General features: G+C 37.9%; 1 long non-coding RNA gene across 1 annotated transcript; it reads left to right on the forward strand.

Annotated features, from left to right (window-relative positions):
* The first annotated feature begins 446 nt into the window (after nt 1-446).
* Nucleotides 447-22042, forward strand: LOC129136780 (uncharacterized). Its single transcript, XR_010150513.1, has 3 exons — nt 447-505; nt 21502-21608; nt 21843-22042. It is a non-coding gene; the product is annotated as an uncharacterized LOC129136780 (long non-coding RNA).
* The last annotated feature ends 5100 nt before the right edge of the window (nt 22043-27142 follow it).

Below are 27142 nucleotides of genomic sequence, written 5' to 3' on the forward strand. Positions count from 1 at the left end.
AAAAAGAAATAGCAACATTCCCAGTGCGGCAGATGCATGTTAATGGAACAGAAACATTATCCAGATGAAGAGTCTGTGCTCCATTTACCTCCAAGCCTCCTCTTCTCTTGGCAAATGTGTTTCTTTATTTTCTTTTTTTGTGTAGGCAGAAAACATTTTGGATAATACCCCAGAGATTATTTATCATGAATTAGCCCAATTCAGTTTTTACTGCTGTGTTTTTTATTGTCTTATAGTTAAATATTGGCTTAGCCATGAATCCAGAAACTCTCACTGGAGCTCTATATCCAAGTTACTTTATCAATAAGACTATTACACAAATAACTGAATATTCATATGTGCTTATGAAAATCAGAATTACTTATGTGAACCTCAAGAAATTTAAAAAATGATTAATCTATTGATTTCAGAGGGAAACAACGTCCAGGCTGATCAATTTGGAGAGTCATTATCATCTTTGTGTCCTTAGTACCTACCACGGTTCTTCGCACCTAATGGAATTTCAGTAAGTGCTTGTTAGAGTGAATATTGGTTTTCATCCAATGTATCCTCCTGGGATCCCTAAATACATAACCAAAGGGGTTTCATATGACTACATATTTTACACTTCTATAACAAGAAACAAAATTTGCATGTAAAAGATTAACATGACTGAATTATTTCTTGGTATTTGCAAGGCACTTGACAGTTTTTATGAACTGGCTATTCATCTTGAAAGCTCTACGGAAAAGGGATCTTTAGAAATTTACCGATGCAAAACCCAAGGAAGAAAAATGTGCATCGATCCTAACAAGGAACAGTTTTCCCCGGAGTTTAAAATAGATATGGGAGTTTAAAACGTAGGGAAAATCATCCATTGCGACATAGAATACAAACCTAGCTTTTCTAAGAAAGAGTATGAACAAATGGTATGAGGAGGAAAAAAAAAAAAAGTACTGAAGTAAACTCAAGTGACCTCAAGAGGTCTTTGGGCTTCACAGTTCACTTGGCCACCCAGCTTTCTCCCAGTTTTCCTCTAGAAACCCAAAGACTTAGCAACTTAATAGCGAAGCCCAGTGCCAGATTACCCGGTGGACACTGTTAACCCATGTTGGCAGCACCGGCAAATCAGAAACACAAAAATTATTTGTTAAAAAGTGATATTTCAAAAAGAATTTTAAAATAGGCACCCCAGAAATCAAAATCCTCTTAGTCACCTTTTTCTCTTACAGTTTAGAAATTTTTTTAAATTCTGAATTGTAGATAGCAGGGTTTGAGGAAGCCTCAGTAGGTGATGATATAGGGTCTCTAAAAGACCAACCCAGGCAGGATTTAGTTATAAAGTTTGGCAATTTGCTTGATTCTTGGCTAAAGTTTTTACACCTTTTGAGTAATCATACACGTAGGCAAAAATAATAACTCTATAAAGAGAGCAATCAAAACAGCCATAAGTATTCATCTAACCCATATTGAATACCACACATAATCATTACAGCACAGTTAAAAGTATTTCGTGCTCATAATGATGCTCAGGACTATTTCTGACCCTTAGCTCTCTCCTCCCCACCCTGCCACTATCAAGCTAAGACTGGAGGTTTGTTAGCTAATGCTTATCTGAGTTTCTCACTGGACCAAGATGGTAAGGAGGAAGGGAGCAGCACAGAGTCAGGAAGAACAATGGACTTAGGTGTGAGACAGATCTCACTTTAAGTCCTGGCTCTCTTATTAGCTGTGTAATCCTAGGGAAGTTTCTTAAAGCCCCTGATCTTAAAATAGAGACAGTAATACCAACCTCATAGAATTGGTGGGAAGATTAAAGAGATAAAATATGTGAAGACCTAGAAAATATGGGAAAGCTGCCTCAGTACAATAAGTAGGTATTCAATCAATGGTAGCTGCTGCCACACAGTCATTACAGCTCAGTTTCCTAGATCAGAAATTATTCATTTATTCATTTAATACCTATTGTGCACATATCATTAGCCAAGTACTCTGTTAGGTGCTGAAATGGGTTATAGATTTTTCCTGATGTGGGGGAAAAGGTGATATGGAAACTGGAATTGAGAAAAAGATATGTAATGTAATAGGAAGTTGCTCTGAGTTCCTTGACAGAGAAGGCTAGATATTCCTGCTTCTCTAGTCTTAGCTTGATAGTGGCAGGGTGAGGAGGAGAGAACTAAGGGTCAGAAATGGTCATGAGCATATGAAAAAGATCAAAGGGTCTGTAAAGTTGATGAACCTATGACAAGGCAGAGTTAAAAGAGGTATTTCTATTTCATGCACAGTTTCTCTATTTTGAACTTCTCTCACAAGGAGTTTGCTCTATTCATTTACATGCTAAAACCTGGCCTTTACTAAGGTTGTTTGGACCTCATCTCCAAACAAAATATGTTGGGGAGAGAAATCAAAGTAGTTCTCGCCTCTCCCTACAGCAGAGGAGAGTCTGCAAGTTTTATTTTTTCCCTCCTCTGTCCCCATTATGAGATAATTCTACTCAAAAGAGAACAGTCCAGTTGAAACCAAGAAGTATATGCCTACCTGTAATATAGCCAGAAATATGACCCATTGAAGTTTTTTTTAACATTTGTAATCAAATGCCACAAGAAACTATAGACTGTGCCAGCTATTACAACCTTACTGTGAATGTGTTTATTTCTCTACTTTCTCCATAATTCTTAGCCAATAGTTGAGGGAATGAAAGTTTTTCCAGAGATGATAGGCTTTAATTCTCCCATGAGAAACCTGAAAGCTCTAGTTATCTCAGTGTGGAAGGTGGAATAATGGCCCTCAAATATATCCACATCCTTATCCTTGGAAACTGTGAATATGTTAGCTTACATGATAAGAGTGATTGTGCAATGTGATTAAATTAAAGATCTTGAAATGATGAGATGATCCTGGATTATGCAGGAGGGCTCAGTCTAATCACTTGAGTCTTAAAAACTGAAGAACTTTTCTTAGCTGTGATAAAAGGAAGAGATTCGACTATGGAAGGAGGGTCAAGGAGATACTAGACTGCTGGCCTTGAACATGGAGGAAGGGAGCCATGAGCCAAGGAACAGGTGGAGCCTCTAAAAGCTGGAAAAGGTGAAGAAACAGATTCTCCCCTACAGCCTCCAGAATGTCTGCAGCTATGTCAACACCTTGATTCTACCCCAGTAAGACCTGCATTGGAATTCTGGAACTGTGAAGTAATACATTTGTGTTATTTTAAGCCAATAAATTTATGGTAAATTGTTAGAGTAGCAATAGAAAACTAAGTCACAGCAGGGCAAGAAAGTGAGAACTTTAGGTAAGGAGGGAGGAAAGAAATTCAAGGCAGACCAGTGGGAAGGTGAGAGGAGACAACCTCCGTCCCTCGTCCAGAGACTGTACAGTAAAACACCATGCTGCTGCTATGGACAAAATTAGAAGCCGGGTATTAAAATATAATAAGTCGTGTTCACATGCTTGCTTACTTTGAAAAAACTTGATATTGCATTCCAGGGCATTTCTTCGCTAAAGATCTCTCTTCTTAATGTATATCACTATTTCTGTTTTATTACTTTCCTAGAACTTCTCATGAGGTATCACCATTTTAATTCTCTTCTGGATTATTTTTGATACTTTCTTTTATATTAGAATATAAGCTCCCTTATTCTGCATTAGACTGTAAGGTCCAAGACTCAAAGGACTATGCGTGTCCCTTCATCACTGTATTTCTAATACGGCAGAAGGAATGGGGCAGAAGACAGACTTCACATCTGTCTTCTGAGCCTGCTGTCTGGACACTCCAGGCGGCTACTGTCCTCTTAGCCCACGCAGACTACCATGGTAGTCTAAGGAAGATGGGTGTGGACAAAAAAGGAAGTTTGTCCTTAAGTATTTCATGATCAAGAAATTGATTTAGTTATGGCAGCTAAATCATTTATTAAAGTTCATTTTGTTTTATTCTTTGGGCTAAACTTAGTTTTCAGATATGTGTACCACCAAGTGTTAACTTTTAATATGACTGTGGAACAATTTTGAGAATCAAAAAACCAAAATAGTCACCATACAAGGGTAAGACTATATCTGGTTTTATTCAGTGAATCAACTTGATATACAAAGTTCTTGAAAATTTTAAGGAAATTGATCCTAAGGGGAACATGAAGGCCAGTAGATTGGACTAGCCAAAGGTCATATATAAAAAGACTGGGTGGAGTTGGAAAACAATCTAGGACTCATGATTTTTAGTTTAGAAGTTTTTTTTTTTTTTTTTTTTTTTTTTTTTTTTTTGCCTTGTTTTCCTTAAGTATCTTCTTTCCCAGCAGGCCCATTTGAAAGTGGGCGTGACCCAGATAAATCCTATTTTTTCCAACCCTCTCCATCGACTCCTCCAAAAAATATGTCTATATTCATGAAATCAGGTGAAAATATTTGTGCGCCTCAGTTCTTATAATCACCACTTAGTCAAGTGGAGAGGTGGGAAGAGGTCCTTCCTCATTTGCTGCCCATCCCAGCAACCTGGAGCACGTGCCAGAAGGCGCCGCTCAGTGTTGCCCAAGAGGCCCATGTTTAGTCCTTTAAAAGATGTCCAAGAGTCAGACCCACCCACAGGAACTAGGTTTATTGCCCTTTCCTTCTTCATCTCTTCTCTCCATTTCCTCCCTGTCTTCTTACTGAAATCTCATGATAGCCCTTAGACTATGGTTGTGGTCTCACCCCTAATTCAGCTCTTGGCCTTGCTCTGTTCTAATATCCAGAAACTGATTCTGGCCTTCCTGCATTACTTCCCCTCTTGCATCCTAGACAAGGCTTGATATTCATCTCTGGCTTCCCAGCCAAGGACGAGTTTGCTCCAAGTTTTAGTCTTATTAACTCAGCATGTGACAGGCTCTGTGTGCTAGGGACATCTCTCTGTTTTCTTATTTTTCTTTGTTTTTTCACCTCCAGTGATAATTAATGGATGGGGTACTCATAATAGAATTCTCCTCTTTTTTTTTTTTCCTTTTAAAAATGTTTTCTTCTTAGAAACCTGAAATAGAATGGAGGTGACTGAGGGCTGCAGGGAGGGTGAAAAAGGGAGTTGTTGTTTAATGAGTATGGAGTCCAGATTTGTAAGATCTGGAGAACTACAGAACTATAGTTGACCCTTGAACAACATGGAGGTTAGGGATGCCAATTTCCCCTCCCCACTCCGTGCAGTCAAAAATCCACATATGACTCTCCCAAAACTTAACTACTCTCCAAAAACTTAACTACTAATCGCCTACTGTTGACTGGAAGCCATACTGATAAACTGTCAGTTAACACATATTTTGCATGCTATATGTATTAGATACTGTATTCTTACAATAGAAAGTAGAGACAGAAAATATTATTAAGAAAATCATAAGAAAGAGAAAATATTTTTACTATTCATTAATTGGAAGTGGATCATCCTAAAGGTGTCATCCTCATCATCTTCATGTTGAGTAGGTGAAGTAGGAGGAGGAAGAGGAAGAGGAAGGGTTGGTCTTGTTGTCTCAAGAATGGCAGAGGCGGAAGAGGTGGAGGAGGTGAAAGGAGAGACAGGAGAGGTAAGCACACTTGGTGTAAACTTTTTTTTTTTTTTTTTTTTGAGACAGAGTCTCACTCTGTCACCCGGGCTGGAGTGCAGTGGCATGATCTCGACTCACTGCAACCTCTGCCTCCTGGGTTCAAGTGATTCTCCTGCCTCAGCCTCCCAAGTAGCTGGGACTACAGGCACGTATCACCATGCCCAGCTAAGTTTTCTTGTATTTTTAGTAGAGACAGGTTTTCCCCGTGTTAGCCAGGATGGTCTCAATCTCCTGACCTTGTGATCTGCCTGCCTCAGCCTCCCAAAGTACTGGGATTACAGGGGTGAGCCACCGTGCTCAGCCCACTTGGTATAACTTTTATTGAAAAAAACTCATGTATAAGTGGACCCACACAGTTCAAATCTGTGTTGTTCAAGGGTAAATTATATATTCACAACAATGTGAATATACTTAACACTACTGAACTGTACAGTTAGAAATAGTTGAATTTTATGTTGTGTGTATTTTTATCACAATTTTCTTTAAAAAGACATTTTTAAAGACGTTTTCTTCTGGAGCGCTGCTCTTTATGCTTTTGAGTGTTGAATTGGGCACCAAATTTAATTAAAAGCACCTGGATTATTTCAGAAATAAAACCTACCAAATAGACCTATCTTTGGTATTTCTGAAATCATTATTTCTCACTTTACAAACTCTCCCCAAAATATGGAAGTATACATCCCATGAATAATAGTTAAGAATCAACTAAAGACTGCTAAACCCTGGCAGAAATTCAAAGATAAATTGCACACAAGCCTTACTTACAGAAGTTTATACTCTTAAAAAATAATAGCAACAATAGAGCTGCCATTTATTATGATTACTCTGTGCCAGGAACTAAACTATATGCTTTGTATACATTATTTTAAAAACTCTTCTAACAGCCAAATTAAGTAGGTAATTTTTCTCCAATTCTACAGTCTTTTAGTAGAGATGATATATACCTACTTGGAAAGCAAACACAGGACTAAGCACTATTGAAAATGAGACTAATGTATATTAATGTCTGTGTGCCAAGTAGAATGCTGAAAAATCTTACAGATGACATTTTATCTCCATTTTACAGATAAGAAAATTGAGGCTCAGCCAGGTTAAGAGAATTGCCAAAGGCCACTTAGCTAATAAGACACAGAGATGGAATATGAAACTGGCGTCTGGCTGATCCTCAAGGCTGCATGAATCTTTCTGCCCCACCATGCAGCCTTCCTGTACAGCGATAATACAAGTTAGAAAATGGTTAAGTGTGTTAGGAATTCTATATGAAATAAGGAGGAGATAAGAGAAGAAGCGATTTACCTCTAGCTGGAGTTGGTGAAGAAAGAAAAGTAATCTAAAAAAAGAAAAAATATAAGCAAAGAAGCAGAATGAGGAATGTAGAGTTTGTGTATGGTAAGCAAGCAGTCGAGCTGGTTGGAATCTTCCAGGCAAGAAGCAGAGCAATAGGAGATCAGACTGAAAAGCCACACAGGCTGGGCACGGTGGCTCACGCCTGTAATCCCAGCACATTGGGAGGCCGAGGAGGGCAGATCACGAGGTCAAGAGATCGAGACCATCCTGGCCAACATGATGAAACCCATTCTCTACTAAAAATACAAAAATCAGCTGGGTGTGGTGGTGGGCGCCTGCAATCTCAGTTACTCGGAAGGCTGATGCAGGAGAATCGCTTGAACCTGGGAGGCGGAGGTTGCAGTGAGCTGAGATCATGCCACTGCACTCCAGCCTGGGCGACAAAGGGAGACTCCATCTCAAAAAAAAAAAAAAAAAGCCACACAAAAGCCTGGGCCTGTGGGACCCTGATGTTAGTCTAAGGGGTCTGGACTTCAATACCTACATGGTGGAGAACCATTAAGATTTTGCATGCAGAGAAATTACAAGACTGACTAAACCCTGTGCTTTAGGTATATTCATCTACCAAAAGTGTCTAAAATGAACTGGGGAGGGTTTAAGAGAATGTGGAAAAAAAATAATGAACTGGAGAGGGGTTAAGAGAATGTGGAAAAAAGAATAGCTAAACTCATTCTCTCTCCTTAATTTTATCTTGTTTTAGGTTAACATTGGCCTTACATTGAAAACATGTCCTCAACAAAATCGAGGATTGAATAGCTCATTTGCCTGAAGCCATTTGTTTTTACATAAATAAATATAATTTTTTTAAACCTTTCCTCCCAAAAGTCTGTAGGTTTAAAACACAATTTGAAATTCCTTTTCCAGAGAGCAATCCAATTTGGCTTTTGTTGTTTCTAGTCACATATTATATGATTTTATTTTTTATTGAAAGCCTTTAGAATGGCTCACAGATGTTGCAGCTAAAATAGATCCTCCTGGAACTATTTGGTTTGAGAAAATCTCTGTTGCCATGGATTAAATTAACAGGAGATCTCTTGTTTAAAATTTAAGGATATTTTCATATGTAGGAAATAATATTCCCTTAAATTTATATAAGGCAGTCATGGGGGCAAGTTACATTGGGAAGGCTAATCAGGAGTCTACATCATTGCACTTAAAGTTGAGCTATGTCTGTGTTCATATTAGAGACCATCTCCCCCAAGAGAAAAGAGATCAACCAGGCTAATTTTTTTTTTTAATAGAGTCTTGCTCTGTCGCCCAGGCTGGAGTGCAGTGGCATGATCTCGGCTCACTGCACCCTCCACCTCCCGGGTTCAAGTAATTCTCCTGCCTCAGCCTCCCGAGTAGCTGGGATAACAGGCACCTGCCACCACGCCCAGCTAATTTTTGTATTTTTAGTAGAGACGGGGTTTTGTCGTGTTGGTCAGGCTGGTCTTGAACTCCTGACCTCAGGTTATCCACATGCCTCGGCCTCCCAAAGTGCTGGGATTACAGGTGTAAGCCACTGCACCTGGCCTAATATTTTAATAAATTAAGAAATTTGTGTTCCTACTTGGTCAATTATACTGGAGAAATACAGTTATTAAAAACATCTATGGCTTAAATTATACATGTGTATATGCTGAAACTTAACAGACAATTCACCATTAGAAATAACTGAACAAAATGTTATCAATTTTAAATATCAGTTAAACATCAGCCAAGCCCTGCCCAAACTGACTTTGGAAGTAGGCAACACCCAAAAAGAACTCCTTGGTCTTCCCTTTCTCTCTTCCCCTTAGTGAGCTTGCAACTAAGCTCGAGTCTTCATTGTCACCCACCTATGAGGGACTTACACATCTACCTCTCCAATTCTGGTGCATTCTTAAGACCCAAATCGACAATATTCTATTATGAATCTTCCCATGAGGCACTTGACACTCAAGATATCCAAACCAAATTTACTATTTTATCCACAGCACTGTTGCTCCATATCTTGTGCCCAAAGCAGGATCTCCACATCAACAGTTTCTGGATTGTATTCCAGAACACTATACCCCAAAAGATTAAATTATAAAAGAGATTTATGGTCAAATAAGTCTGGGAAATTCTACATATTATATAACACTTGTTTGGAGGTTTTCAATGAAAATTAAACTTCTAAAAGCTCTTAGATCTCCAGCAGTAGAAAGCATGTTTATTTTGTTTATCCCAGTATTTTATTTGATGTTTATCCCCTTTCTTGCATCACATCCATTAACATTCTGAAAAACTAGTGTTTGCAAAAGATACTTTTAGACAGCCACTGTAGATCATTTTCACTCCTTCTATCCCCTAGCCACTAATAAAATTCATCTCCTTGTGTAATTGGACATAAGAGCATGTCTCGAGTCAGGCTGCCCGAATTCATTTCCTAACTTCACCACTTACTATTCATGAGATGTGAGCAAGTTACACAATCTCTCCACTCAGTTTTTAGATCTTTGAAATGGTTCCTTCTTCTTAAAGCATAGTAAGGATTACATGAAATAATCCATGGAATGCACTTAAAACAGTGCCTGAAACATAGCACCCACTTAATAAATGTCCATTGTTATTACTATTATTGTTACCTCTAAAATGTCCCTCAAACATTTGCTATTTCCTAATGCCTTTGACACTTCCATAGTTTAGGTACTTATCACTTCTTTCCTGGACCATAAATAATAGAAATTTACACTTAGCTTTGTTCTTGATAAATTTATCAAATGTTTTCTTGTATATTATCCAATTAACCTGAAAAGTATTTAATTTATTCTAATCACAGACTCTCTACTTTGCAATTCATTCACCACACTGCCATTTAATGCTTTTAAAACACAAATCTAATGATGCCATTCCTATGCTCAAAAACCCTTAATGATCCTCCATTATGTATGCAATAAAGGAAAGTAACAACTCCACCTCATGGTAGATACACCCCTGACTTCACACTTCACCACAGAGTTTTATAATCTGGCCACACTGCACCAGTCTTCAAGTTTAGAATAAACAATGAACTTTCAGATCACCTGCCTTGACTGTTTTGTTTTGCCTTGAATACACTTCTTTCCTTCTTCTACTTGTTAGAAATCCTATTTGTTCTTTAAGTTTTGCTTAAAATTTCATCTACTCTATGATATGTTTCTCAATTCTATATTGCTCATTCTTTTCTTGATTCTACTGTATATGTATATATACTGCATATATACATATAGTCATATATTTATGCTACATCTCACAGAACTAATTATCCAGAGACTCTTATCTATGTTAAAATGTGAGCTCAATGAGAGGAAATGTCTTATTTGTTCTTTTATACTTTACAAACCAAACACAATATCCTTACAAATATTAGGTGCCCATATAAACATTTATTGACTAAATTTTCCTATGTAGAAGGCTTCTTACCATTCATTGGTGTATATCACATCTTAAGCAAATATTACACCTAAAGGAGTCATATGGTTGATAATTCTCCTGCCAAAAGTTTCCACTCTTTACAAAAGAAATAAAAATGGGATGCCTTTAACAGGGATGTGAGCCAGTATCTTTAAGCAAAAACAGTCACATGGAACTTTTGCAAAACACGCCTACAACACACACCTGTGTCCACCAACCTACCCAGGATTCTGACTTCTTGAGATATTACCATGTTTTCCTTGGGATTATCTTGGAATAAATATAAAGGCCAATTAATATACTGGTGCTATAAGCATATTATATCTTCATTTTTCCGATGAAGGCTACCTGGTTGGCTCTTGGAGAGGTGATCTAATCTATAGTCTCACTCCCTAATCTAAGTTCACTTTCAGGTCAGATGTCCCCAGTTTGTTTCTGATTCAATGATCTCATCTCCTTCAAGGGAGCTACTCATCCTTCAAAGGACTGCTATTAAAAAATCACGCTGGCGACTTACCTTACCTACTCCAGAGGAAATTTTCCAGCTCTGAAGTACAGTATTCCCTCTGTGTATTATTCTCCACAATTTCTTCCCTGGCTCTTGATTGGTCTTGGAAATACTGGCTAGGAGTAGCAGGAATAACTCTTTCCTAAACCTTCCATTTTCCTACAAGTGCATTTAATTAATCTGTTTCCCAAAGAAGTTTAAATGCTTATGCTTGAAAGCATATTTTCAATGTTTTTCTTACTTTATGACTGCCACGGGACTTACGTATCAGATTTAATTAGGAGACATCTATGGGGCATAAAAAGCTCGGGGCCAGTGTTGTCCATCACACTGTCTTTGTTTATCCTAACCTTTACCAAATCACATTTATTATGCACAATCTAATGCACTGGACTTCTTAGCCATTACTGCTTCCCATGACTTGGATAGTTGGATTCCATCTTGTCGGTTAATAATGAACGATTATCTATCCCTATTATACCTCTGCCAAGAGCTTTTCTCCAGAAATTACTTTATAGTTATTATCTAATCTTTATAAAACCATGGAGGAAGTTTTCCCATCTAACAGACGGTAAATGATTAAGGAGCAGACAGTTACAGAGCAAGGTGACATGGCAATTAAGTGATGGAATAATACTGAGTGTTCCCAGTGTTAATTTTCCATGGTTTAATCTGCAAACCTCATAATATTATCTGAGTTTAAGTTTGTGTAGAATGGCCTCACTTTCCATACAAATCATTAACTGGGATTAAAAAAAAATGAAAAGATGCATAGGAATGTATGGAAGAGAGTTAAAAAGTAGTCTTTAGAGGGCTATGTGCTGATTTCATTATTGTTGTTCACCAAGTCTGGCTAGGATTCACATATTTATTGAAACAATCACTTGATTACAAAAGCAGTTACAACCACAGGAATAATTACGTACATAAAGTTATTATGACATTATTTAGAAATTTTGTATATTACCAAAATAATTTTGAAGGACCTATTTTACCTTTTTTAAGTTAAGAAATGTTTTAACAATATTTTCCTACAATGTTTGTATTCATTTCAGTAGTATACTCTATCTTTTATTAATAATTTGTTATTGAGTAGCAATTAGATGGAAGAAGTGAGAAAAATGCTTGATCTCAGGATATTTTCAGATTTCTGATGGCTAGTAATCATATTAATACTTTTTGCATAAGTAATAAGTGCATAGATAGTAAGCACTCAAATTTTTTACGTTTTAAATAATTTTTTTCAGATTCAACATGTTGTTTTTTTCTAAAAGCTTAAAGAGCCTAAAATTACCTTGTATCTTAGAGTTTATAATAACTTATCCCTTCACATTCTACAAGTATTTTTAAACTTTGAATACTTCATTAGGTATTGGAGCATATGCCCACCAGAATGTAAGTCCCACAATAGAATGTAGCCCCTATGAACAAAGGGATTCGGTCATTGGTGATGGATACCCAGTATCTAAAAATGTGCCTAGACGATAGTAGGTGCTCAACAAATATTTGCTTTCTGGAGGGAGACAGGGTTATAAAGGTGAATATAATTATTTCTCTAGCTTCTAGGGTGCCTGAGGACTTTGGAGATGGATCTACTGTTGCTGTTCAAGAGCAAACCAATTTTCAAAATAAATATTTCAGTTCTTTCAAACCAACAAAATTTTGGTGTATGCAGTCATCTGATAATCATGCATATGATTTTATTATGTAAACATACATGATGAAGATAGGAAAAGGTTCTGTCTTCTCAGATGCATTTTCACCCCCTGTCAGTCTTGCGGCTCTGGAGCTTTCCACTCAGCGTGGCAAACAGCCACAGTACAATAAGGTCATTCATTGCTCATCTCTGACTGTCCAAATAGATTTTTTTTTTTAAGAAAACTCACTGTGAGGAAAATAGATTTGAAAGTCAGTCATTGCCAAGAAAGATAAACTTTTCTAAACTTTCTTAGTTCCTGCATATCATAACAACGGCTAGCCTGGCTGACCTGACTACAGAGTGTGCTGTGACCTCTGCTCACCAAGAACCCTGTTGTCTTCTTTTTTCTGGATCCACAGTGAAGCTCCATTCTCAGCCTCCCTTGAGGTCAGGTGTGACCCTGTAGCCGAGTTCTAGTCAATGGACTGTAAGTTGAAGTGCTATGTGCCCCTTTCAGGCCATGTTCAAAAATATGCCGCATATGTTCCCCCCTTCTTCCACATGTCTGGATGTCTGGGATGAAGGAAACCCCCGGGATGACCTTAGAAGTTACAGGTTGAGTCCCTGAATGACTACCTGGAGCTTAATAAAAAATATGGCAGCTTATTTTCCAAAACGGCTGCCATCAGTTCCTTTCTTACCTATGGGAACATGCCATTCCCCATCAGAATATGGAGTCTACTCCTCCCCTCCCTTTAAATTTAAGCTGACCTCATTGACCTGACTGTTCAATAAATAAAGTACCATCGTGATGCTACCTTAAAACTCCCATCTAGGCTTCCTGGAACCTAGGCACTCTACTGTTTGGATCTAAGGAGCCCTGTTAAGAGGCTCCCGAAAACCAGTATCAACTTGCTCACCCCCATGGGTAAATTGTCCTGGAAGGACATCCTCCAGTCCCAGTTGAGCTTCCTCATCTGAGATCATGCAGAGCAGAGAAGAACTGTGCAATAGAGCCTTTTCTGAATACTAAATCCACAAAATTCTGAAATATCATAAAACTAAGTATTATTTTGAGCTGCTAAGTTTGGGGTAACTTATTATGTATTGGTAGAAAACTGAAACACTACCTTACCTCCATCCTAAGACCACTCTGGAATGTATATGTGTTTAAGAAATTATCTATTATTTTGAGCCTAGATATTTAGGTGTAATTGCCATTACAGAAAGAGGAGAGGTATGCATTTCTTTTCTAGTACAAGTATTCTGAGAAGAGAAAAATGGACAGAGTGAGAAGAAACAGTGAGATGCAAACTATTCCGGCCTTTCCTCTCTGGATTGAAAGTTCAAGAAGTGATGAAAAGCATTTGAAATACACTGAGGAAAACAAGAGGGCAGGAGAGCTTCTGCCAAACTTCCCATTAGGATCTGAGAGGAAATCCCCTTGTAGACTATCTATTGCAATCTTGGGGTGCAGCGTAGTATTGCCTGTAAGAAGAGGGTTTGCACACACACACCACAGCATTGAGTCGTAAGTGGAATTTATAGAGCCCTGGAGTTCTCCTCTGTCCTTGGAGTAGGGTGGCACACAGTTGGCTGAGAGTTGGGATGAAGAACTTTGGCTGGAGTGGCCCTGATGGGGCAAAGAGTTGATAATGTCATGAGCTGGAGAGTTGACAAGGACAAATTTGGAGTGATAACCATATCCATAAAGCAAGTAAGAGGAGCCACATCTTGATAGAGTGTGGCTAGGCCCTGTCAAGCTGAGGAACCAGCCCACAAGTTACACAAGCATCAGACCCCAACAGCAGACACCAAGACTATGCAGCGACATGAGGCCAGGACTAGTTAGGCAACATTTGTCTCCACTCCAGACATAGCCCAAAGCAATCGGGGACCCAGGCTCCCCTCCACCACCACGAAGTTGCTGGAGCCACACTTCCCTCTGTGTCCCAACACTGTCCTTAAGAGGAGCAGAAGAGAGGTCAGAAAAAAAAGTCAATGCTCTCATCCAAATGAGATTGAGAATTTGTCTAAAGAGACTTTAAGTTATTTGATCTGAAAACACTGAATTGGGCTGTGCATTGTGGGGACTTAGGAAGGAAATCAGATCCGTTAAAGGAAAAAATAAAGAGAGCCCATTTTTCTTCCTACACATTGGAGTATAGTTCGAGTGTATTTGTGACCCCACTGAACTATTAGGTTGGTGCAAAAGGAATTGTGATTTTTGCCATTAAGAAATCGCAATTACTTTTGCACCAACCTAATATATAGTCATTTTTACTTTCTAAATAAGTAAATCAAACCGTGAACATCAGAATTATATCCATGACACAGCAGACATTAAACCTTTATTCAAGCTCAGGTCAGTGAGTTTTCTGTAGACTCTGCTGCCTCCTATCCCATATTCTATATTTATTATCATGCTTGTGACTTAGACCTCAGATGTAAACCTTGAACTTAGTTTTGAGATCTAGCTATAACTGTAATAGGGGAGGGAGACAAAGAGTAAATGGTGCTTTCAAAGGATTTACCACACACACACACACACACACACACACACACACACAGAGTCACATAAATCTGAACAGCAAATATTTTCTATGTATTTACACACACAGAGGCAAACCCTGCAGAGTACACGTGTGCGGGTGCATTAGATGTATCATTAGATGTAAAGAATTTATTTTGCATACCTGTCCTGTGGAATGATGGGTACCTGGAGATTTTTGTTAGGCCTAGGGTACTTGTTGTCCCTGTGCTTTATGGAGGAATGTCTGAAGAGGATTGTGATTTGTTTGCCAAATACTCACCTGGCGTCCACCACTTCTAGGAGGAAGTGAAGGGCTCTACACTGCTTTGCCCTTGCTGGGACACCTTTGGGGAATCTGAAAGCTCACGCTGAGCTAAAAGAGCATTTACAGGATCTATGATTTGCCTATGAGACTAACGAATGAGTGTTAAATAGCTGTTAAAAGTGTGATATCTTGCAGTATCATGTAGATTAGTTTCCCCGTCTAACTTTATAGGACTTGTTGACATTCTGTCTAAAACTTATATGGTGCTGGTGGGCTCAACAGAGTAAGAGTGATTCTGTTTATGTGGGGCTGAAACAAAGAGGGTTCCAGCAGTTCTTGGCTGTATATGAGAAAGTGATAACAGTAGCAACCCTCAGAAGATTTGGCTATAGGGAAGCACTATTGCCAACCATTAATTGAAGGAGCCCACACGGAGGGGAGCAGTGATCACAGGTGCTGTAAGGGGGCACCAGTGAAGTGACTAAAGAGAATCACAGAAAGGCAACCCCTACAGAGGATTCTTCCCTACAGTTCTCTTTCAGAGTGAGTTACTCTTAATAAAAAGAAAGTTGGGCCAGGCATGTTGGCTCACACCTGTAATCCCAACACTTTGGGAGGCTGAGGCGGGTGGATCGCCTGAGGTCCAGAGTTCGAGACAAGCCTGGACAACATGGTGAAACCCTGTCTCTACTAAAAATACAAACATTACCTGGGCGTGGTGGTGGATGCCTGTAATCCCAGCTACTCAGGAGGCTGAGGCAGGAGAATCACTTGAACCCGGGAGGTGGAGGTTGCAGTGAGCGAAGATAGTGCCACTGCACTCCAGCCTGGGCGACAGAGCAAGACTCTATCTAAAAAAATAAAAAAGAAAATCAATCCACTTTTTCTACTTAACATAAGTATGGGGGGAAAGGGGAAATTTCTTATCAAAAAAAATAGTGGACATAGATGCTTAGAAACTCCAAACTGAAGTTTCCGTCAACACAGAGACTGTGCCCACAGCTTCACAGACTTAGGAGTGAACTTAAGGAAAGAGTGTTACAGAAATATAAGGGGATGAGCAGTAAATGACTGCTCTCACAATCTTATATTAAAATCAGCAGAACTTCAGTTGATAGTCCTTTTCTTCTCCATTTGAGGTACAGACTGGAAAACTGTTGAGTTTGAAGGCCTTATTTTGAACAAATTGCTTGCATCTGTGAAAAGATTTTGTAACATTATCACTCCTGGGAGAAGCAGACACCCAATCTTTTAAGAAGCCCCAACAATCATGAAAAAAGAGACCAGGATATAAGGGAGGCATGTTTAGGTGATCGGTTGGGTCTTGCTGTATTTCTTAGGTTTAAAAAGGTATGAAATTCATCTGCTAGAAGTACTCTCTGTGTCTCTGATCTTTGTTCTTAGATATAACCATAACTCTTCAGTTACACTGAATTGCTGCTCTCTCATTTATTCATTTTGCTATTCTTTCCCATAAACATTTTAAATGTTAAGTCAGTCAGGCCCCCAAATTCGTCTTGTCAGATACATGTTTTTCCCATGCTAATTCACTTATAACTCTCTAAGAAGATGGCATCTCCATACTAAGCACAAATGTACTTTTGTTACTTGATATAGGCAGACAAACCACTTGGCAAATCTGTCTCAATTTTTCTTCGTATTTAATATTTTTTGATCCAGTAGATCAGTTTTAGAATGACAACTTGACTTAAGAAGGGATCTAGGAACAAAAGCAAAGTTACTTTTGGAGTGTTTTAATCTCACAGTAAGCAAAGAATCAAAATCAGATCTGAAAGATTTCTTTATTTCTATTTCAGCAGCTCTTTTATCAAACAAATCCCTATCCATATTTTTTACAAAGAATAAAGAAATTGGAAACAGCAGCTCTTTTGGAGTATGATGCTGGGATTTATTGAGTGGCTGGATTCTAGGATTATATTGGTTCTTAAGCTCCAGAGGACAGTGACCTTCAGAGTTCATTGCCGAAGGCAAATGTTCTCTAGAAGGGTCCTTTAAAAAAAGAGCAAGTAAGCAGATTCAATCATTTTTTATGCAACTTCCTTTTGACCTTTCCCTTGGCAAACACATCAGCAAATTACATGTAGAATGGAAATGTGCTTGATCTGGTCAAATGACTTCCATTGATATTTTACTCCTCAATGTTTAAGGGAGAAATTGAGAGCATTGCTTATTTATTCTGATTACATATGGTAACAAGACTGTATAATATGGTTGTACTATAGAGAAGGACAGGTTTGATAACTAACTAGAAAGGCAATTTTAGGATCCATTGAAAACAAAAAGGGGCTTTCTGGCCCAGACAGGGAAGTAGATGGAAAAATAGAGAGCAAAAATATGGAGAGTGATTGCAAAAAGACTTGTTTTCTTGCACTCTGGGAACTTTACAGACTTTGGTCTTTCATGGGACATAGACTGTGTAGGCAAGAGCAATCTATCCCTTCCTAAAAGATAAAAAATGAAGCTACCACTGGATTAAACTGACAAGACAGGAGAAAGGACCAGACCAGTGAAGAAAAGAAAGCTGACAAAACGGGAGCTTAAAGGAGATTCCCAGCCACTTCTAAGACTTAACGAATGCAGTTTGATCTTAGGAAACTAAGGTCATGTGCTTGTTTGAAAAAACAAAGTAAATATCTTCAAGAAGAGTGAATACATTTTACAGACAGATTTCTCAGGAATTCCCAGTGTCTGTATGTAAACCTGTCCGTGAGTGTGGATATATCAAAAAGAGATGGATGACTAATGAGAATACGTACATCAAAAAAGAGATTAATGACAGAAATAGTCAACAAAGCAAAATTTTAAATAAATTTATTTGCTGCAAAATTTATTGATTCCCTATTATTTGCTCATTAAAAACACTTGGGACTCAAAACAAATTTGCTCTTTCAGGTAGTTTACATTCTTATGGGGAAAGATAGACAATTGACCACAGTAAATAAAATATATAATATGTAAGTTGATGAGAAGTGCTATGGAGAAAAGCAAAGTAGTTAGAAAAGTTCTCACTGATAAAATTATATTTGAGCTCAGACTGGAAGGAGGTAAGGGAACAAAGCCTGGGGATAAAAGGAGGTAAAATATTCGAGGCAGACAAAAGAAGCAGCATAAAGGCCCTGAGGTAGGGAAAGGTTTGGCACATTCAAACATGTTCAGAGTAAAATAGATGAGATAAGATGTAGAAGAAGTGAGATTTTCAAAAGGTATCTAGGAATCATATTATGCAGGATCTTGCAGGTTATGTATGTCAGTTACCTATTTCTTCATCACAAACTACCCCCAAGCCTAGTGGCAATAACAACCGTTTATTTTGCTTACAAAATCTCTGCAATTTAAGCAGGGATTGGTGGAAAGAGCTTATCTTTGCTCTACATGGCATCACATGGAGCAGCTTGACTAGGGGCTGGAGCATCTGCTTAAATGATAGCTTAGTCACATCCTGGCAAGGTAGTGCTGGCTGTAATCTGTGATCTCGGCCAAAACTATGGGTTATAGACCTCATTCCTACTCTCTATTATCTCTTTCTGGGTATCTTGGGCTTCCTCACAGATTGGTGGCTAGTTTCCAAGTGTGAGCTTCCCAAGAGAGCAAGGAAGAAATGCATGGCACCTGTGACCTAGCCTTGGAAGTCACAGAGCATCACTTTTGATATACTCTACTGATCAAGTCTGCCTAAAGGTCTGTGCAGGCTCAATGGGAAGAGACATAGACCCCATTTCTTGAAGAGGAAATGACAAAGCTCTAGAAAATATATGAGGCAAAAGATATTATGTGTCTATCTTTGGAAAATACAATCTGTAAGACCACAATAACAGCTTTGAAATTTACTGAGTGAAATGGGTGCCCACTGTAGTGTTGTCAGCAGAGGAGTGACTTAAATTTTCAACAGGTTGTTCAATCTTTTTGTTGAAAATAGATTGTAGAGAGCAAGGGTTGAAACAGTTTCAACAGTAAAGAGGCTATTGTTATAATGAGGTGAGATGTGAAAGTGACTTGGACCAGAGTTGTAACAGTGGGGATGGTGAGAAGTGGGGAGACTTTGAATATATTTTGAAGGTAGAGTCAACAGGATTTGCTGAGAGATTAGGAGTGGGGTGTGTGAGAAAGAGAGGAGTCACGTATAACTCCTTGACTCCCCTTCAGAGAGGATATCCCCTCCCTGCTATAAATGACTAGTTTTTATTAGACGTTGTCACCATTAAAACAATTCAAAAATGAATAAAATACCAAAATAAAACCTGTTTGAATGCAGCAGAAAGTTCCCAATGCAGCCAGGATCTGGGGATCCAACATGTCAAAGGGAAGGGAAACATGTGAAAGCAAGCCCAACATCTCACGCTACTTTTTCCTTTGAGTCATTTGCCAGTTTATGAATAGGGCATGTCTGAGAGCTCAGAAGCTGAGCAGAAACATGAGCCTAACTGTCAGAGAAGCTGGTCAAAGTTGTCAGGAATCTCAAGGGGCTAAAGAGACAAAAACTGGAGTTCAAGGCTGTCAATGTAGTCACGAGAAGAGGGAACAAGATCCCAGACAGCAGAAAAGTGCAAAAAAAGGTACACCAAAAAAGTGAGCTAAACATTTGGTGATGCTTTTCCTTTTAGGAAGATAGTTTCCAAAAGGCCTAGAGGCTGAGAAGAAAAAAACAAAAGTGACTGAGAGGCTAAGAAGTTAAGGAGAGCTCTTAAAAGTCTCATAATATTCATGAAGTCCAGAGCTTGCTAAGGATGATAGACCTTGATAAACAACCTAGACTTGCAGTAAATACCTGGTAGGGCTACACCTAGGAGTAAGAGAAACAGACTAGGATTCCCAAAAATTACAACTCAGCATAGAATCACCTTGATACCAGACTAAATTAGGATGATCTGCTTCTATTCTAACTGCCTGCCAGAAGCAGAAATACATTCTCCACATATCATGCAGAGCCTCTACAATTTTTCATAAACAATATTTATAATGTAATCAATAGTTGTCAGGTCCAGGTATACTAAAGGACAGGAGTAAGAAAAAAACAGACAATATAAATAGATCTATAGGTGATCAAGATTAAATTGATCAAAATAGACTTAAAAACACCTGGGTTTAGTGCATTCAAGATAATTGATGATAAAGTAAAAATTTCAGCAGAGGACTGAAAGCCATTGAAAAAAAGTAGAAAATCTGGAATTAAAATACAACAGATTTAACAAAGAACTTCAAAGATACATTTAATCAAATACTAAAAAGAGCTAAACAAGAATTAGTGAACTACAAGACAAATCAGAGAAAAATGACCAGAGAGAGAGAGAGAGAAAGAGAGAGAGAGAAGATATAGCAAAGAATGTAAGAGACATAGTGTACATGGTCAAAGGGTCTAAACTGTATGTCATTAGATTCCTAATGAGAAGAATGAGAAAAAGAGAGATTATAGCAAAAATAATGGTGTTAAGTTTTCTAAAACTGATGAAAACCCTCAAGCCACTGATTCAAGAAATACTATGAATTCAAAAGGAATATAAAGAAAACTACAGAGTCACAACATAGTAAAACTACTGAAATAAAACCAAACAACAGTAAGAAAATGTTGAAAAAATAGCCAGAGATGGCCGGGAGTGGTGGCTCACGCCTGTAATCCTAGCACTTTGGGAGGCCAAGGCAGGCAGATCACCTGAGGCCAGGAGTTCCAGACCAGCCTGACCAACATGGTGAAACCCCATCACTACTAAAAATACAAAAAAAATTAGCTGGGCATGGTGGTGTGCACCTGTAGTCCCAGCTACTCAGGAGGCTGAGGCAGAAGAATCACTTGAACCTGGGAGACAGAGGTTGCAGTGAGCCAAGATTGTGCCACTGCACTCCAGTCTGGGCAACAGAGTGAGTCTCCATCTCAAAAAAAAGAAAAAAGCCAGAGATAAAGAAAACAATAGCTATAAATAAGTTACCTTAGACAATAAAACCATATCTGATTTTTCAATAGAAACAATGTAAGCCAGAAGACAACGGAATCACATCTTTGCTAAAACAAAATAACTGCCTACCTAGAATTCTATACTTAGGGAAACAATTCTTTACAAATAACAAAGGTGAAATAAAGATAGTTTCAGACAAACTAAAGTGATGTCATATTAGCTATTAAACCCATATTTCCCCAAATCAAAATTCCTCAGTGTTATAATAGTAATTGTAACCACTGTACAATATTTATGGGAGATTGAGAAGTAGATTATTTGTGTTGAGAATATGTCTATTTTCATTCTTTTGTTTCATAAGGTCCTGTGCCATGGAAGCCTTGAATTCCAGTCCCCGTTACTTCTTCTGCTGCCAGTGGCTCCCATTTGTGTTCTCTCCTGTGGCATCGGATTCGATGCAGAAATGGGGTAAATGGCCATGTCCAAATATTTGTTCTTTACTTTGTCACCTGAGCCTTTAAGTAGCAATGCTAGTGTCCAGACTTGGAAGAGGTTTTACAAAAATAGCTCCCTCAAAATCTAACTCTATTCTTCCTTCCAGTGGAGCTTAGGGATAGTCTAAAAGAGCCAGGATAGGGTCAGATGCCACTAATTCTACTCATTTTACTCTCTTGCTTACAGATTTTACTCTCTTGCCTACAGATACCTGTGTACTCATCAGCTCCTATTCCTCCAGCTCAACCAAAGTTCTTTCAACAGTAAAAACCAACATGCAAAGAAGAGGAGGGAGAGATGGAGCCATCAAGCCCTCCTGGGCTCAGAATATGTGTGTGTGTGCGCACATACACAGGTGCATGCAGCTTTGCAATATAAGATTAAACTGTACAATGTTCTATAATCTCCATTTTTCCATTCACTATGTTATGAACATCTTCCAAATCACCATATAGTTTTGTATAACACACATTTTGATGACTGAACAGTAATGTATTCTCCACAATTTGTATTACCAAATCTTTACTGATGGACACAAGTTATTTAGAGTTTTGATCATTAAAAACATAGCTTTAATAAACATTCATATATCTTTGCACCCTTTTCTAGTTATTCCTTAGGACAGGTTTCTAGAAGGCTATTTCTGTCACAAATATGTTCATTTTATAGATTTTAAAGTAAATTTCAGAAACACAAGGACATGAACAGACATTTCTCAAAAGAATAAAAACAAGTGGCCAAGAAATACATGAGAAAATGCTCAACATTACTAATCATCAGATAAGTGCAAATTTAAACCATAGTGAGACACCATGTTACACCAGTCAGAATAACTATTATTAAAAAGTGAAAAGACAACAGGTGTTGGTGAGGATGCAGAGAAAAGGGAACACTTATACACTGTTAGTAGGAATGTAAATTAGTTCAACCTCTATGGAAAACAGCACGGAGATTTCTCAAAGAAATAAAAATAGAACTGCCATTCAACCGAGCAATCCCATTACTGGTTATCTACCCAAAGAAAAAGAAATCAAATTTAAAAAGACACCTGCACTTGTATGCTCATTGCAGCACTATTCACAACAGCGGTCATGGAACCAACCTAAATGTCCATCATCAGTTGACTGGATAAAGATAATGTGGTGTATATACACCATAGAATACTACAAAGCTATAAAAAGAATGAAATCATGTCTTTTGCAGCAAGATGGATGTAGCTTGAGGCCATTAACCTAAGTGAATCAACACAGAAACAGAAAACCAAATACTGTACATTCTCACTTATAAGTGGGAGCTAAACAATGAGTACACAAAGCCATAAAGATGAAAATAATAAACACTAGGGACTCCAAAAGGGGGAAGGGTGGGAGGAGGGTGGGGATTGAAAATTTCCGTATTGGTACAATGTTCACTATTTGGGTGATGGGTACACTAGAAACCCAGTCCCCAGCAGTATGCAGTATACTCATGTAGCAAACATGCACATATACCCCCTGAATCTAAAATAAAATAAAACTTAAATATATATAGATGAAAAAAGAAATATCCACAAGTAAAATTATATTTATTTACATTTCTGTAAATGATATATGAGAGTGCTTTGTTTTGTTCTATTCGCCAGCACAGGTTATTATGATATTCTGATCTTTGCTAATTTAGATACAAAATACTATTTAATTGCCATCTCAATTTATATCTCTTTGATTACTAATATAGCCATTCTTTTCATACTATATTTGGCTACCTTACTCAAGTTTCCCTATAACTAGAAAATCTTAGATGATCCCAAAGTTTTGTGGATTACCCACTGATTATTACTGGCGCAAAAGGAAGCTCTTCGCCGGGCGCGGTGGCTCACGCCTGTAGTCCCAGCACTTCGGAAGTCCGAGGCGGGCGGATCACGAGGTCAGGAGATCCAGACCATCCTGACTAATATGGTGAAGCCCTATCTCTACTAAAAATACAAAAAATTAGCCGGGCATGGTGGCGGGCGCCTGTAGTCCCAGCTACTTGGGCGGCTGAGGCAGGGGAATCGCTTGAACCCGGGAGGTGGAGGTTGCAGTGAGCCGAGATCGCACCACTGCACTCCAGCCTGGGCGACAGAGTGAGACTCGTCTTAAAAAAAAAAAAAGGAAGTTCTTCATTGTGTCATTGTCTTTATTTTGTATCTGACCTCTTTTCTGAGCTCAGTTATTAGATCTAGTTATTGTCGGTTGACTCTCTTGGGTTTTCCAGGTAGTGAATTTTACCCTCTGCAAGTAATGATAGTTTAGTATCACTAAGAGATATACCTTTTATTTCTTTTGCTTACTTTTTTTCATTGGGTGTTCCTCCAGAAAAATATTGAAAAATGATAAGCAGGATTATATTGCAAGTTTCTGTATTTTTTAACATTCAAATAATAATGTTGGCTTTGATTTGTGATAAAAATGCTTTGTCAGATAATATAAACATCTTTCTATCTCTAGTTTACTGAAAGATTTATAATAAAGTGTTTAATTTTTATCAAAGGCACTTTTAACATTTATTATAATAAAATATGTTTTATTATTTTGTTTCTTTTGTTCTATCAATGTGGTAAATTACATACTAGATTTCCTAGTGTTAAGCTATCACTGCAATTCTAAACTAAATGGTGTTTTTCCAAAACCTAATATTCTTTTCAATGCTTTGGTGGACTTGCTAATTTTTCTTATGATTTTGTATCCTAGAATCTTATTTCTTCTTGTTACCTTTGTCACGTTCTAGTAACATGTTATGCTAGCCACAAGTAATAAATATACTTTAATGTCCAGAGTTTTATATGCTATATAATAGCTTCATTAGCATAAACATAGTTTATTATAAAAAGATTTTCTAAAAAATTATCATAAGACCTATGAGGGGATGCACAAAAAGGGAGTAATACTTTGACAACTTCGTTTATTTCTTTTGTGACTATTTGTTCCTTCATTGTTGTTCTAACTTCTTCCTTTTTCTCTATTTTTAAAATGTATATATTTCCTAGAAAAATTATATCTTTCATCAAGTTTTTCCAAGTAGATTGGCAAAGAATTATGAATAATATTCTCTGATAATTTTTAATTTCTTATTGGCCTATAGTTATAACATTTAAATTTTTACTATGTTTTTCTCGACTAAAACAGCCAGATTTTGTCTGTACTTTTCACTGAAACTGATCTTAGATTATTTATAAATCCTATTTATTTCTATTTTTTCATTTATTATTTTCTACTTTGACATTTATGAATTCTCCCTGCTTTCTTTGGTTTATTTTGTTGCTACTTTTCTAGCTTCTTGAGTTAAGATTTTAATTTACTTGATTTTATTCTTTCTTGTTTATCAAATAAGGTCTTTAAATTTCTGGATGTGTATGTCTTGGCTGTGCCCTCTAAGCATCCATCTTTTATACAGGAATTTATAGACACACAAGCACAAGTTCTAGTTTCAGTTTTTGGGAAATGTATCTAAAAGCCCATATTCAAAAGAGATAAATGTGCAAGTGTGAGAAATTTGAGAAGTATGGTGAAATGTCCATTAGCTATAACTAACTGGAATCATTTGGTTGGATTTGTGTGCATTTTTTTCCCTTTTAAAAGCAAATTGTATGGGAAAGAAACCCTCACATAGCTTATGCATTACAATTTTGGAATCTTCAAGGGGATTACTTGGGTCAATGCATACTGATTCTAAACTTCCATGCTTTTTTCAATTTTTTATAATGATCAGTCATGTTCAGAAGGATATTCTGAGGCACTGCAAGATGATCTTCAGAAGTTACATTACTACACTAGTGTTAGGAAATATTACACTATTTACTATACTAGTGTTAGGAAATATTATAAATATATTCATATAAGGATTGGATGAATATGTACAAGGATTTTGACAATGAGAAGTTTCTATTCAATTCTTGACAAAATACTTCATTCTCTGACATTTAAATTAAACCTAGTTATGTAGTGATTATTATATATCACTAATAATAATGCTTACATTTACTGCATACTTACAATGAGTCAGTTAGTATTCTACCACTTTTTGTGTATTTTCTTATTCTTTAAGGCAACCTCATGAAAAAGGCAGTGATGAAGAGATGAGGCACAGTGATTAGGTCACATGGCCACTCGGGGACTCAGACCCAAACTGCCCCAAGAGCCCATGTTCTTAATTGTTTTCTTTCTCTTTTTTTTTTTTTTTTAAGTTGGAGTCTCACCCTGTCGCCCAAGCTGGCACAGTGGCATGATCTCGGCTCACTGCAACCTCTGCCTCCTGGTTCAAGCAATTCTCCTGCCTCAGCCTCCTGAGTAGCTGGGACTACAGGCATGCGCCACCAGGCCCAGCTAATTTTTCTTTTTTTTTTTTTGCATTTTTAGTAGAGATGGGGTTTCACCATGTTGGTCAGGCTGGTCTCGAACTCCTGACCTCAAATGATCCGCCCGCCTTGGCCTCCCAAAGTACTGATATTATAGGCATGAGCCACTGTGCCTGGCCTCTTAATTCTTTATGACACTACCTAGTAATGGGTTGAAAAATGTGAGGCCACAAAACCACAAGAGAAATGCCCTGTGTGAATTTACCTTTGGCAGGGATGAGGCAGGATAATGTGACCCAGCAATGTGGCAACATAACTCTTTGTAAAGCTAACCCACCAATGTGGGTGACACAATGACTCCCCAGCTCAGAGACACAATCCCTTAAAGAAGATCTGTGACAGCCCCTGCCATCGCAGGAAGGGATGATGTCCGTTCTAGCATTCACATGAACACCTGGACTGTTTCTAGATTATCTTCCAAATCATGTATAAATTTTCCATCAATGGAATCTAATTTAAAGGAGGTACAATGCCCCAGTATGATGCCACACCCAAAAGGAGTATGTGGTTTTGTTTGTGACATCAGTGTTGGGAACCAGGTGCAACGTCCCTCGCAGATCACAAGACGTGCCCTCAAAATAGGCCACCCTGAAAGTATGTTTTCTTTTACTTCCATACATTCTTTCCGATTTGGCATGGGATGGGAACTTTGGGTTTGCTTCTGGGGCGTCCTTTGTTTTTAAAAAAGCTAATATTCATTTCCTCATTTTCCTTGGCAAAAAATAAAACAACAATAATAGTAATAACACTTGGCACTAACAATGAGAACCCCGGGAAAGATTAAAAGGGGCAACTACAGTAACGAAGCTACTCCACTGGGTAGCTTCATTCAAGGGAACACTCAGAAAATTCACTTAAAAACACCAATATGTCTATGTATCACATTTTCTTTATTCATTCATCTTGTGGGGGAGGTGGGCAGGTGGGAATGGCTAATAGTTAAAAAAATAGAAAGAATGAACAAGACCTCATATTTGATAACATAACAGGGTAACTATAGTCAGTATCTTAATTGCACATTTTAAAACAACTAGCAAAGGATAAATTCTTGAGGAGGTGGATACCCCATTCTCCATGATGTGATTATTAATACCTAGTATTTGATAACATAACAGGGTGACTACAGTCAAAA

The sequence above is a fragment of the Pan troglodytes genome, chromosome 14, assembly GCF_028858775.2.
Source record: "Pan troglodytes isolate AG18354 chromosome 14, NHGRI_mPanTro3-v2.0_pri, whole genome shotgun sequence".
NCBI classification, from domain to species: Eukaryota; Metazoa; Chordata; class Mammalia; order Primates; family Hominidae; genus Pan; species Pan troglodytes.